We start from the raw sequence: 15889 nt of genomic DNA, 5'->3' as shown, positions 1-15889 counted from the left end.
TAAACTGCCACTTAGGTTTTAACTTTATCTTTTATGTCAAACGCTATTTGGCAACTGTCTTTTTTTCGTTCACACGTTTTCGCTGAGACTTAATAAGATAAAGTTTTGATGTAAAACACTTATTTTGAACGAACCCAGACAACAAAATTCATCATTTTTACATTGATCAACGTCTGCAGACGTTGAATCAATGTATAAATGACGGATTTTTCCGCCTGGGAAGGCACTCAAAGGTAAACACTGGATAAAATGCAAGAATGCAAAAGAAACGATATTGTGTAATGAAATACAAAATTCTCTGAATAAACAGAAGAATCGGACATACATCTCTCTGTTATCATTTTTAATATAAAAATTCCTTTTTGTGGTCCCTTTGTCTGGAACAAATCCAAACTGTGCTGTTGAAATTTCCGATTTTAGTTTTTGTCTCATTCTCATCATCATGATTCGGAGTAAGATCTTTTTTAGATGATTCACAAGGCTAATTGTTCTGTGGAGTGAGCATTCTGTTGCTCCGGTTTTCTATGGTAAAGTTATGAATATGGAACGTACCTAGGGATGCACAACACAGAATATCGAATCTTAGAGATTCGAATTTCAATGTATTCGAATCGCATTTGCAGTTTCCGTTCGGATATCAGGATTCGAAAATAAATCTGTTAAATGAACAGTGTGCGACGCTAAACAAATGTAAAGTTGATATTTTCCGTCTTGCGCACCGACTTTTTTCTTCGTGGACTGTTTGTTCCAAGCGACTTTTCAGAACTGCAGAAAGGCAGTGCATTTCCGTGTGACCGTATGATGATGCATCGTATGATGCTTGATTTATCATATATATACTCTGTTTGACATGTGATACTAATACAACTCAAAATAAAGTTCAAATATTTTTGCTTTTTGTTCGATATTATTTGGAAAAAATTGCCGTGTAATTTCAGAATAGATTCGAAATTCTGGATTCGAACTTAAGTATTCTAGAATAGCCAGGTATTCTGTATTGTGCATCCCTAAACGTACCATATCACTATAGGGATGTTTTCGGTGTCATAAATGTGATTTAAGATCTCCGTGGTTAGGTCTAAACTCCACTCATCTAAAGCTTCGATAATTTCAACTATAAAAGAAACGATAATTGTGGAATAAAATACTTAAATACAATATTCTTTAAATAAACAGAAGGCGTCGTTGGATTTGGAATTTTGTAATAGTTGAGGGTTCTAATATATTCTAAGATACAGACGGTGACGTAGGATATATGTCGATTTTATGTGAGCAAACATTTCAATTAATAGTTCAAACATTTTGCGCTAAATTTCATTTCAATTTATTTTTCTTTGTCAGAATGCAAAAGAAACGACATTGTGGAATAAAATACAAAATACAATTCAAAACTGTAGCCGAATCGGACTAGCCAAATTGGACTGTAGCCGAATAGGAAACTAGCCGAATTGGACTAGCCAAATCGGACTAGCCGAAACGGGCCATTCCGCCGCTGCGTAGCCTACTGCTCACCAGTCTGGTGACGCAGTTCTCACAAGTCACAACCACCACATTGATACCGCCATCAACGATGCACTGCGTACTGTGACCGGATGCCTGCGTCCCACCCCGACGGACTGCCTGCCCATCCTGGCAGGTATCCAACCTGCTGAGCTACGTCGTAAAGGAACCACAATTTCTCTCGCTCGCCGCGCCCTGGACCCGGACCATCCTCTCCATGCAACATTTAAGCGACCACCACCAATAAAGCAGCGGCTGAAATCAAGACGCCCCTTTGCGCCTGCCGCACAACAACTGCTTAAGAATGCAGAAAAAGAAGTTTAAGTGCGGAACACTGGACGAACCACATGTGGAACACGGAGTTCCAAAACCACACCTCTACGCTCCGTGACTTCATACCCGACGCCGATCCCCGTCCACCGGGGATGTCACTCGCAAGGCTTGCTTGGATCAGGCTCAACCACCTGTGAACTGGCGTCGGCCACTTTCGCTCAGACATCCAAAAGTGGGGCATGGCTCTTCAGAATGCGAGTGTGGCGCCACAGAACAGACTGCAGACCATGTCATTCATCACTGCCTAACGCACCGGCCTCCACACGGTGCGCACGGACTGAGGGTCGTGGACGACGAGACTGCTGAGTGGCTGATGACTTCTGCCCTCCAATCTAGCCTGGAAAGACCTGATCGTACGGCGACCAACAAAAAGTGACATCTATTCAATATTAGGCCAATTAAATGCGAAAAGTAATTTTCTGGGTAGGGAGGGAGGTTGGACCTCAATTTTTTTCCAGAAGTCTTAGAATGTCCTGTTGTATTCTAAAACCAGAGCTAAAGTTGGATTTGAGAAAAAAACGATTCTTCTTCCCACTATTTGCAGGCAATGCCTTACATGTTATTTATTTACAGGTTATTTACAGGCAATTTTCTACATGTTCGCGCCAGCAATGAAATATAAAATTTAATTGAATTTAACTCTTGTCAACTTATTAAAGGGGCTTCTCAAGTAGCGCTTGAAAGACTCTCTCTACCGCAGTTTGAGAACCATTGTCCAGTTTATCTTGCCGTTGAAACTTTACGTTGTAAGCTGTAAAAGCATTCACTTTTTCATGTTACCTCTTGCTAATATGGGCAGCAATTTAACAGCTGACGAAGCAGCAATTGGAGTCACAGCTGTCATTGTGACTAATTCAACATGCGATTGTTTTTTTTCCATCGTAAAGTAGGTTAGCTTCGTTGTTGGAACTACCAATGAACACAATTAACATTTCTACAAAACTGGTTTTAACTTTTTACAAATAAGTCTACAATGGTTTTACATTTGTTTCTATGTAATTATGTGAATAATTTTACTCCAGAGATAAGTTGCAGCAATCGCAAACAAAGTGCTCAATGCAGCAAGCAGAGCTAAAACAATTATAGAAAAACTAACGAGAATAAGTCAAGCGCCACCTAACGTTTTTGTTGGATAACAACCATCAGGCACAACAGTTATTCAAATAGAACCAGTTTAAAAATTGTAGCCTAATCGATTTTAAGAATGCTTTAAAATTCTTTGGTACAACTCATTTTTGTTGTATGTTAATAAATTGACATTTTTGTCATTGATTCTGATTACTGCAACCAAACAGGCTTTCAACTTATAAAAACATTTTCAGTTTTCAAACAATATTTTAAAAGATTTTCTAGATTCTAGAATTTAAATGATTGCCTCAAGTGGCTTGTTTGATGATAATTACGATGATATTGACCATATCATATTGACACGTCTGACAATACCAACTCACATTTAATGGGATTAGCAGATGGTTTAGTATGACTTTGATCGTCCTTGATACGACCAAAAAAAGAGCGACACACGGTTGAGTAAAAAGGAAAAAAATATACAACATCAACACTGATGAAGCTCATGGCATCTCGTTGACAGCATTCAATGACCGAGCTCTACCTGCCGCTGGAATAGCAATGCAAACACCATCACATTTCTGTCATACCAAACCACGGGATTTGCTGTAAAGTTTCCAGGTGAGAATAGTTATACAATGACCCGGTGACAAGTTTGGAAAAAGTTGTGAAAATATTTTAACACCCTAGTTTGTGGAAGAAGGCATTGTGCAGCCTGATTGTTTTTAGTTTTGTGTTTTAATGATTGATTTATGTCTAAATTAGGTTACTTAGTAACTAAACCTTTTCGAACATAAAAAAATATGCTGCAGTTTTAAGTTTTTGGCCCCTGACAGAGGGAGCAGGGATCAATTTCAGTCACATTGCAATTACTTCAAAGTAAATTTAATTTTGCTTCCTTGTGGAATGCAATTTATCTCTAGTACAGTATAAAATGCCATTTATAAGAAGTAAAGTTAATTAAGTTGAAACTTCAAAATCATAAAAGTTTTTTGAATGTTTCAACTTTTGAAAAAAAAATCTAAACCTACATGGCCACAAAGGAGCAGAGACTACCCAGGGGCGCCGGAAGCAGGGGGGCGATCGCCCCCCCTGCCCTCAAATTTTCTCTGAATGGGGGCAAGGGGGGCAAATGTGCCCTTTTAAGGTCATGTGAGCTACTGCACATGTTTCAACATACTAATTTCTATAATTCGCTTTTAGCTTAATTACAATCTTTCATTTTTGCCTCAAAATGATATTCACACACAAAATTCTGTATCACAGTAGATTACATCATTATAACATAGCATGATGCCCTTCCATGCCATTGTTTTTTGCATACCGGTAGCCTATGTAGTTCTTGTATCATTAGGCTATTCGATAATGAGCTATTGTGTAGGTCACAAACATAATTTATTGAAATTCTACCACTCCTATGCTTCTTCAAAGACAGTTTTGTTACAACCATGTTTGATGTTACCACCAGCTGTGAAAATCAAACGCCAATGATTCGAGGCACCTCTAAGGACCATTTTGCATTGCATAGGACCAGTCCAAAGGTAGGGCCAAATGGCCGGGTATTGTTGATGGCCAGAGATGTACGTATACGCCCCATCTCTACGCCGCATACTTGCGGCGTAAACTTTTTGTTTGCGCTAACGCTTGCGGCCACATTTTTTTAGATAGTTTGCGTTTGAGGCTACGCCGTAAAGTTTTCGCGTTTTTTTAGCGCATAGCGTCAACACATACTTTTTAATGTATTTTTTTTTGCTACAACACGCCAATACCTTCCAGCGTTGCAGTTGAAAGAATGTTTTCAATGGGCAAAGGCATATTGGAACTAAAACACAGCAAAATGTCAGATGAACACTTTCAGATGCTTGTGTTTCTTCGTGGAAAGTCAAAATAAAACTCGTTTGTTTCGAGTGGTTTATACCGTGTGAATGTTTGGCACCTAGCAAACAAAATGAGTTTACGCTAGTGTATGCGCTAACGCTGATGCCGCCAACTTTTTTTACAAGTTACGTTGACGCGTATGATTTTTCGAACATTTGCGTTTACGCTGACGTCGTCAATATTTTTTGTATGCGCGTATATCACTGTTGATGGCTGATTTATGAGAAAAAGAAAATGTTCCTCGTGGTCTTGGTTTTAGTTAGATAAAAGATCTGAGTGATACATATTTGTAAGAAAGTTAAGGAATGGTAGCCTATAAACGTCTTAGCATAGCAAAGAGTGTGAGAACCTGGAAGTTAAAATTATTTAGAAGGAAAAGTGCAAGTAAAGCCGTTACGATATAGGGTGAAATTAGGAAAGGTGAATGCTGAACGCAGTTTTAGCGCCATGAAGAGAGTAAAAATGTGACTTCGTACCACAATGACAGACAACAGTAAATAACCGAATGTTTGCGACTATTCACAAACAGGTGATGGACACCATTGACTTCGAAGCTGTTGCAAATGAGCTCATTCGAGCAACCGACGCGCGTGAAATGTACTTTGGATTGGTTTGATATTTGTTACAAATTATCCCGTGAACACATTTTATACTTTGCAGCAGATTGTGACGCTATGAACGTGAAATTTATCTTTCGTTTCTTCTTGTTCAAGCAATTTCAATATATTTCATTCATTTATCTTCATCTGTCTTACATTTCGATTATATAGCGAATAGGGGAAAAACGATTAACGAACGGCCCAGCATTATCGCTATATCTTATCTTAAAACCTTAAAAAAGTGCCCTTTTTCATAATCCTGTCCCTCCAGTCAAAAATCGTTCCGTCGCCCCTGAGATTACCACACTAAATTAATGAATTCAATATTGCACGGCTTTCTCTAAGCCGTACGTTGTACAGGACACGTCCCTGTCTTTTTATTATCATACTCGGTAGCCACTTCGAACCAGATGCATAGTTTCGAGCATAAACTAATGAACCGTCTTCATAGCTTCGCTTGTTATGAGATGCAGGTTCTTGTTTTGAATTACTTTTTTCGATTTGAGAGAGAACAAAGACAATAACGTTTTTGGCTGGCGCCTATGGAGAACTTCAGCTGGAGTCTTCCAGTCGAGGCATGGGTGAGGTGTGCTTCTGTACGTCGTAAGTACTAACAGATGAGCATCTTGCTTTCTCACTTCTCCCTTGCAGTTTTTGTCCATTGCCCTTTTAAAGGTTTGTACGAAGCGTTCCGCTTCGCCGTTTGAAGTCAATGTCAATATCAGTGCGCAAATGAAAATTTTACAGAACATAAGTTACTTTATGTAAGTTTGGATTTTTTTTAATTAAAACAGTTTATTGCTTTTAATTTAGCATAGTTTCCCTAAATATTTGTACATTTTTTCCCAAACTTTCTACATTTTTTGACAACTGGGAGGGAGGGGCGACTGCCCCCTGGCCTGCTATGCTCCCAAGTAGCGGATCGTAATCGTGAATTTAAAAAATTTCACAGTACTTTTTATTGGTAAAGAATCCAAACGTTTTATTAATAAAACTGGCATACAAAAAAACGTTTTTGAGTTAATTTCACTTTCAAAATTGTGTTGGGGTAATTTGAGGGGACTGAAACCAAAAATGAAATTATTTTTTCTCTATCACATCAGGTTTTCTTGCAATTTTGGAATTTAATTTTCCTTAATTTTTTTACGCCTATAACATCATCAAGTTACTTGCACTTAACTTTTCAGTAAAAAAGTTTAATGTCAATCTGTCATTGCATCTTTTTTTGAAACTGATCAGAAAATTGCTAAATTGTGCTAAAATGATAGATTGATAAAAGCACAGGTATTTTTTTTTGATAGAATTGAATTTCCATTTAGAAGCCTTACACTTCTTGTCTTCTCTTTTCTTCCACTTTTTTCCGAAATTACACTTTGTTATTTCTTTGCAAATTTTGAAGGTAAAATTGTAATTTTTCTTTTGTATTTTCTTGAGTTTAGTTTATCTCCAGGTCCTAAATTTGCACAAATCCTATTTTAAAACTTGGACCTGGAGAGCAAAACTCTTGCAACCGACTTCTATAAACAGCGGAAAAAAGCTTTGAACATTAGCCTTGGAGACGTCGCATAGGTCGTTGTGAAGGGATTTGTAAACAGGAGTTCAACACAAGACAGTGACACAGGCATTCCAATCCACTTTAAAGACGTTGGAAACTAAACAAAGGGTTTTGCTTGAGCCAAAAAGTCGGCGACTTGATATTATCTAGCCCAGGGCTTCCCAAACTGGGAGTCGCGACCCCGCAAGGGGTCGCGTAACGAACTTTAGGGGTCGCAGAGAGTGTACCGGCTTTTCACAAAGTACTCTAAGAGTCTATATTAACACTTTTGTGCAAGTTGTTAACTTTGAGAGTCGCACACTCAATACTTCTATTTTTAGAAATTGATGTGGTAAAATGAAATTAGAATTTAAAGCCTTTTTGTTGCAATGTGAAGTAAGATAGCTTTCAAAAGTTAAAGCTTTAAAAGGCTATTAGTGTTGAAAATTCAATAGGCTACCAAGGCTTCTATTGATATAGCGCTCAAAAAGTGACAAGGCAATGTGATTGTGATGTAACAATATTGCTTTCTCGAATGGAATAAAATTGCAGGACAGTAGGGCTAGCGCTTAAATAAAAGTCGAGTAAAATGTGAAAGGCAGTAAAGTTTGATGGGCAGTAAAGTTTGATGGGCATTTTCAAATTTTTTGAGCAATTTTAGAGTGAATTTTATTTTGTTGAGTGAATAAGAGTGGATTTTAAGTGTCCAGTATTGAACATTTCAAATATGCATTGCGGCCGCATCAAAACGTCCTCGCGAGTCGCATACGGCCCGCTGGCCGTGTGTTTGAGACCTTTGGGTTAGGAGGGAGCCACATAACAAACTAACATTTCAATAGCGTAAAAACTTCGCAATCATAAACTTGTTCGCTGTATCTTTAGCCTGCGCCAACCTACTTGTTTAATATATTGGTGCACAAAATATCGTACCTGGATAACATAACATTTTTTGACCAATCAGAATCATTTAAATCAAAATCCATTGTCTTAAGTTTTTCAAGTTATGACCAGGGCAAGTTTTTTTGATGCAAAAATCCAAATAAAATGACTTTAAAATTCAATAAAATTGACTTTATTGACCTAACGAAAATTTGACTAAATGAACCATTGCTTCTTGCATTTTGTATTTAAAATAAGGCGGTTTGAACGAAAAAAAAATGAAATCCTCAACAGAATATATTAGGCATGATTGAAGGCTATATAAACATGCAACTAACTTCACATTGAACATCACGTTCACTAAGAAGAAGAGTTAAAATGTGATGTGATGTTCAGTTCAATAGGCAATGGCCCAAAGAAGGCTGTGTAATAATTTCTCCTTAGAGCAGTGCACTGTTCATAACCATAAAAGAAATCAAGGGCTATGGTCGAAGAGGTGTCACTTCTCAATCGACAGCACGCTTTTCGGTGTTTTGCTAAAGATGCAATCACATGCTCTTGAGCGGTGTCGCACCGGCGCTCAATCAACTTTCTCGTCTTTTTGTCCATTATTGTAGAAACGTCGTCATTGTTTTGCAGTGTTTTTAATGTTAAGAAGCTAAATAAAGCACAGATTGAAATTGATAAACAAAAAGTTGTTACTATCAATTTTTCTCAACATTTGAAAAAAAAATCTTTAAAACAGGATATGTCAGTTACACAAAATTGAATTTATTGACTTAAAACAGAAAAAATGACCAAACGATAAAAACTTGACTTTTTATTGAAGTACCCAGACAGCAAATCAACCGTTTTTTTACATTGATTCAACGCCTGCAAACGTCTGCAGACGGTTAATTAAAAAAAAAACGGTTGATTTGCTGTACTGGTATCAAATTAAAATTTTGAAACCTACTCCTTGTGTCCTGAACTCTTATTTAAAACCACACCTCAATAAGTTACTAAAAAAATCTTGACTTTATAGAATTTACTTGCCCTAGTTAAAACAAAAAAATTATTGTTGAAAACCGCTTTATTTCATAAAGATCTACCGATAAAAGCATCTTCGTCTCAATCTGAAAGCCTGTCACTGTCCTAGAAAGATCATGAGCTCTTTTTTAACAATACATTTGCTTTTGCTGTGAGAGGAATGGAAAGTTTGATTTTTGCATTTGTCTAATACTAAAGAGAACCTTGAAAACTATGACATGGTGGTGGAAGAGTAAATAAAGTAATCACTAAACTCCAAAAGCATTTTTGGGCACAAAAATCATTATTCTTAGGCTACTTAAATAAAATTTGTGAAGGCATTAAATTGAAAATTTGTTTAACCAAACGCTGCATTTAAACTGATCACAATCCAAGAAAAATAATTCCCAGCAAAGAACCAACTTTTATGTCAAGAGAAACAGCAATTGTAGTCTAGTTGTAGCCGACTAATTGTTTGATTTATGTATCATTTCTCACACCTTTTATCTGTTTTTCATCTTTTTGAACCTTTGAAATTCATTATTTGGTCAGACGTTTTCATGTCAACTTCACCAGAACTGGTACTAGGAGATTTCCCATCAGACTGCGAAACTTTTCAACCTCACCATGGCCTCCAATCTACTTTCTCCTCGGAGATGATGAATACAGATAGCAGAAAAAGAAATTGGTCTCAATATCGGGATGACCAGGCAACTTCTTACTTACTTCTACATGGGAAGCACGAAAACGCAGAAAGTAATAAAAACTTTTACTCAAACGTGCAATTCCTTCGCAAGTCAGAATGATTTTATAATTTTCATGTTATTTCAGATCAAGAAAAGGAAAACAATTGTTTTGGCATATCTGAACATCGCCAGTGCTACAACTCATTTTATTCGTTGGACGATAATCCCGAAGCTGAAGTTCAGCAAGCTAGCCGACTTGCTTCACGTTCTTCATTTGAGCAAGTCGTGGAAGGAAAAGTTTTGGGTCATCCGAGTTATTTTGCTTCTAACCTGTCTTGTACTCAAAATTCAACTGCAAGGTAAAGTGTTCTCGATACAAATTGACATAACTGCAAACAGGACGTCACTGTTTTGACCTCAAAGGTCTCATTAATACAGTAAATACGTTTTCCATAGCATTCCATTAGCATTTCCATAATAAAGATAGCCATAGCATTTCATGTCTTTAACGTGAAGGGATACTAAAGGAAAAACCTGACTTGGCGATTTTCCACGTTATTTCTGTTTAACATGCTACCATAAAACGACGTTCAATAAAATTTTCCCCATTGCGGTCTGACCACCATTGCGCGCGTGCTTTTGTCAGATCTTTGAAAACGAGATTGGGCTTGAGCAGCGAAGCGTGCGACTGTACAGTCTGCGTCACTAGAGACTAGCAATCAGCTGATCTCGCAATAATTGTTACTGCGGGCGATTTGACTGTAGGCTACGTATGTATGTACATCAAAACATCAGATTTCAACATCAAAACATCAGACAGTTTGCTCAAAACATCAGATGTGGTAACGTGGCTTTTGTTATTGCTGTCTTTTGTGACGTATTCTCAAGCAATGTTTGCACTTTTGGTTATTTTGAAAAAAATGAAAATAAATGAAACATTGGACTTTGGGCCTTAATTTTTTTTCGGTAATTTTTCTTGAAATGTATTCTTGAATGTTCAGTTTACGTATTTTAATGCTTAATTCCCGTTTGAAATTTTCATTTAGTAGGCCTTTAACAGATTTGTAGGAAACTTAAATCTGTGCTTGCGTTTTTGAAGAGTGCCATTTATCTATTAAAATTTTAATTTCTTTCAGCTTGCCGAGAAACATCTTCCCTCATCTGGCAACTTCAGGTTGTGTTTTATTATTATTCTTTCAATTTTATTGCCGATAAAGAGTTGTCCACAGTAAACACTCAAAAACCACAAAACACACCAACGAGGCAGTGTTATCAATTAGTGATCGCTCTGGTCGACAAGATTTCTTTTCTGCAACGTGTAATTAATTACAGTTGGAAGTGATGTAATTATAAGTGTGATTTGAAAATTTCAGAGCAATGTAATTAAAAAATTTGCGTTCAATGCGTCAATGTAAATAAACAATTGTCTCCAGTAGCAAGAGAGTCCAAGGAAAACTTTTGGACCCGGGTCCGGCATGATTTTAGAAAATCGTAACCTTCTCAGGGGACCTGGAGTTTGATGTTTACCGCATATTCGTTAGATATATATATATATTTTTTTTACTGCAGACAGTGCACACCGTTTCGACCTTCCAGTCTCCTCAGTGCAGTGTTTACACTGGAATGGCCATGGAGGTATATACCTAGGCCTAGGCCTTGCATGGAGGTATACACCTCCATGCAAGGCCGAATTTATGAATAGGCTAGGCAGGCTGAAGCCTAGGGCCTCAACGTCTAGGGGCCTCGAAATTCGGTTTCGAAGTTTGTAATATTCTTTTAAAAACTTGACAAGTTTAAACCCTACCTAAAGTATTATATACTGTATATCAAGCTTTTCGAAGTAGAAAATTCTATGCACAACTGGTTCAACCACGTTGTAAACAGTCATTATTACGTCGTTTGCATCATAATAAAGGCAATTAAGAAAATTATGAAATTATGAAAGACTAATCCATCAGTGCGACTACCTGGGCGGACCACCAATGGAGCTCGGAGTGGAAGAAGAACTCCTCAAGACTTCAAAGTTTCATTTCCGACACCGGCCCCCACCCAACCGGAATGCATTTGCCTCAACATCCTGCGTACTGGCGTCGGACTGTTCCGCTCCAACATGCACAAATGGGGGATGGCTCCATGCGCGATCTGTAAGTGCGGCAAGGAGGAACAAACCACAGACCACACCATCTGTAACTGCGCCGTCTACCATGCGCCAAATGGTGTGCGTGGTCTGTGTGAACTGGATGACGAATCAATTAAATGGCTGCTCGACACCTGCCCAAACATCTAGACCGCGTCGCCGCCACTGCCCAAGGGTGGTAAAAGGCAGAGCCCCTCGATCCTTGAAGTGGCGAAGTAGGTTCAAACGAAGAAGAAGGCAATTATTACGCGCATTTTGCTGGAAGCCTCTACGCTAAAGTACCGTAGTCTTCTCTGCAAAAAACAGTATCGGTAGTTGACATCAGGGCTGCCACTCCTAGTGGTTTTCCACTAGATCTAGTGGTGTTTGAAATAATCTAGTGGTTTTCTTGGAGAATCTAGTGTTTTTTTTTTTAATTTTGAGAGTGGCAGCATCAACTTTCCTTCTATTGTTAACGAAGAAGATTTAGATGATTTGCAAGAAGAATAGGGAATTTTGCCTCAAGCGTGCAATGCTCTCCATGATAGTGATAACCTTAGCTCACCAGAGTTGAAAATCAATGAAATTTACACCTTTTTTTCAGCTTCCACAAAGAGGTGGGCAGTTCTAAAATCATTTTTGCAACCGCAATCAAAAGTGCCAAAACATTTGTCAGATACTAGGTGGGATGCACATGCAAAAGCCACGGAAGCTATTTTGGAAAGTTACAGCCCATCACCAATGCTCTCAGTCATTTGCACTCCAATGTAAGTGAGAAGGGTGATACCAGACTTCATGCTAAAAACCTTTTGCAAAAAATGGAAAAATTGGAATTTGTGTTTATGTTGCATTTTTGGTCCAGAGTGCTAGGTCGTTTTCATAGAGTTAGCAAAGCCCTTCAGAAATCTGAATTGTTATTAAGTACTTGTGCCGAATTGTACAGTTCACTTGTAGACTTTCTAAGCGAAATTAGAGATGAGTTTGACGAGTTTGATCAGCAAGCAAAAGCAACCTTGCCGAATAATAACTACAGAGCTGTCACAAGGAGACAGAGAAAATAATGCACCTGACGCTGTAAGTGAACTCTCTTCAAAGGAAAAGTTTAAAATAAATCCCTTTATCCGTATGCTCGACGCACTTGAAACCAATTTAAGAAGAAGAGCTATTGTGTACAGTGACATTGCAGAAGTGTCCCTCTTTCTTGCTAATCTGAAAGCAACTAAGGTAGAAATTGTACGAGGCGTAGAACTTTTAAAGGAAGCGTATCCGGAAGATGTTGACCCGAAACTTGCTGATGAACTTCTACATTTTCATTTGTACGTGGACCTACTGGTACAGAAGATCAATCTATTTCCTTGTCTCATGGAGACCTTTATGAAATTATGTCCAAGGAAAAAATTAACACTGCCTTTCCTAATGTGGAAGCAATATTAAGACTGTTTCTAAGCTTCATGGTCACTAACTGCTCAGGAGAGAGATCTTTCTCAAGGCTCAAAAGCATCAAAACTAAACTGAGATCGACGATGTCTCAAGAAAGGTTGCCCGCACTGAGCATTCTGTGCATTGAGAGTTACAAACTTAAACAGATAAATTTTGATGAACTTTTGCATGATTTTGCTTTGACGAAAGCTAGAAAAAAAATTGGTAGCCTAGTCTTACTCTATTTGATGGCTGTAACTATTTTTTATGTCCTCGTAAATAAACTTTACAATTATTATAACGGTTGTTTGATCAAAGAAATTAAAATTAAAAGCAAAGGTGCCTAAACTACAGTAAATTTTTATTCTATTAATTAAAAATTTGCACCCATGCATGTGGAAAATGAAAAAAGAAAGAGTTTAATGCACTCATATTTTTAACATTAAGCAATGACATGTGATGTTGTTTAGAGAGAAATTCTGAGCTTAAAAATAGAGAGGGGCCTCACAAATGGAATAGCCTAGGGCCTCTCATGGTCTAAATCTGGCCCTGCCTCCATATGTGACATTTTCCCATTTGTGGTACCTAAACACCAAAAATGGCACTACTGCCAACCTTGCCAAAGTGCTCAAACTGCAAGCAGTGAGCTTTGCGCAATGCATAGCAAGGTGCCTCCAGTAAAGTGCTCAATCGGCGTAAGCCAAGAGCGTCCATTTTAGATAAAGATGCGGAGCATTTAGGTATCAGTTAGGAAAAATTTGGTTTTATCTGACGAAAAGCTGCTTGCAGGTATTTTCACTGGATCTCTAATAAAAGAATCGATAGCAGATGGAAATATGGATTAACGAATTTACCTTTTTTATACTCCCACAATTAGCCTACTTTCACATGTGAAAAAGCCCGAAAAGTTTCAATTTTTAGTGAAACAGACATCCCTGGGAAGTAAACTACTGAGTTTTTATAAATAAAATTTTATTGGATAGTAGCCTACTGCCATTGTTACCTTACTTTAAAAATCTTTTTTGTGTGATCATTACCACACAATTATACGTCGCAATCTTATATTATATGTCACAATCCTGTGCAAACACAGATTTTAATGAGTCAAGTTTGTCTTACACCTACAGTCCTACAGTATGCAATATTTTGGTATTATTCAGTATTCACCAATACCGGTATATCGGTCGTCAGACCACTCGGCATGTGACAACTCAGCAAGTGCTTCAAGTCAGCAATTACCGGTACATTTCAGCTACTGCCAAGTTAGCCAATGAGATTTACTTGCTCAGTTCGGTTGCTTGGTCATCGCTTTTCAAACTCATTTGCTTTGTGACAAGTCAAGCTTCGGCTTGCTCAGTTTCATCATTAATTGCCAACTTTAGCCACTTGCTGAAATGTTGCTAGCTCAGTTGTCACTTGCTCAGATAGCCATCTTGGTAGGCTACTCTTCATTCCTGATTATGTATCCAAGAAATTGGAGCTGCCTTTGATTTATAGACCTACTGTTCATAACTTTATTATTTTGTTGTAGCCAGGGTGGAAGTAACAACTAGTTGTCACTATTCGATAGCGTTATTCGTTGCTTTCTAAATATCGAATGCTTATACCCATTCCTTTTAAAAATAAATATTGAATGAATGCGCGTTATTCACTGCTTTTTTATGCAAGCAACAAAATCATTATTCGTTTTTCACTAATCGATATTTAGGAGAACTGCTGAAACATTTTTTTTTATTCACTTACTTCGTCGTCAAAACGAATTTACGAGATTTAGTTTTCGGATTACTATCCGACCTAGTCCCCCTCCGGTTTTCGAACTTTAAAGGATTAAGGAAAATTTTGCGGCAACACAGTTCAAAAAAACCATGCCAGTGAGACTGAGAGTCGTTAACTCGTTAAATACGCAAATACAATAAAATACAATATTTCTAGTAATTGCTATTCATTGCCTTTTTTAAGTATCGATAGCAGAAAGTCATTGTTTTTTTGAGCACTATCGAATAATGAAATAGTCATTGCTTTTTGACTAACGACTTCCAACCCTGGTTGTAGCCTACATTTGTGATATGATCTGTATATAAATTTTAGAGTATTCTACTGTAAAAGCCACATTTCAGCTGCTCCAACGTTACGCCTAGTTTCTGCGGTGAAGGTCCATGTCTCACACCATACTGGGGAACAGATCGCACTTACAGATATGTATTGTAATTATTCAGTTTTAATCATTTTGTAAACTTTCAAAATATTTTCAGGAGAAAATCAAATTGATTTGATTGAATCTGCGGATGAGTGCAAAGATTTTTTAAAGTTAGAAAACACTTTTGCAACAGATATCAACTCTTCTAATAAGTGTGCGTGCAAAAACAAAACTTTTTCACGCTTAAAATCTCAAAGTAAGACATTACCGCCGTCCTCCGATTCAACCTCAATATTGTTACCCATGTACGAACAAAGGCAAAATCAAACGCGTCCACCAATGAATCCTTCTTTGCCCTGCCAAGACAGAGATCGATATTCCCACCACCACGCAGAAACAAGACCTTACGATGAAGAGGCTGTTATCACTGGATTGTTTGAAGACGTAGACAGTTCTCAATTACCCATAACCTCCTCTGTATGCTGTGCTAAAAATGACAATGACAATGTGGTCGCTGCTTTTCTTGAAGACGGTAAAGATCAACCTTTTATAGAAGTCAATAGCCAGAAGAATACAAAAAGAGCCCCTATTTTCACAAATCAAGGTAGTGCACGCGTTTGAATTTGAAGTAAATTCACCAATATAATTGACATGTTTACTTAACGAATAAAACTACGTTTACATTAGTATTATATCGTTTATCAAAACATTAGGTCTAAAGGTCTAAAAGTA

Source organism: Aplidium turbinatum, chromosome 6 (assembly GCF_918807975.1).
Source record: "Aplidium turbinatum chromosome 6, kaAplTurb1.1, whole genome shotgun sequence".
In the NCBI taxonomy this organism is placed as follows: Eukaryota; Metazoa; Chordata; class Ascidiacea; order Aplousobranchia; family Polyclinidae; genus Aplidium; species Aplidium turbinatum.
The sequence above is the reverse complement of the archived record's forward strand: the minus strand, read 5'-3'. Positions refer to the sequence as shown.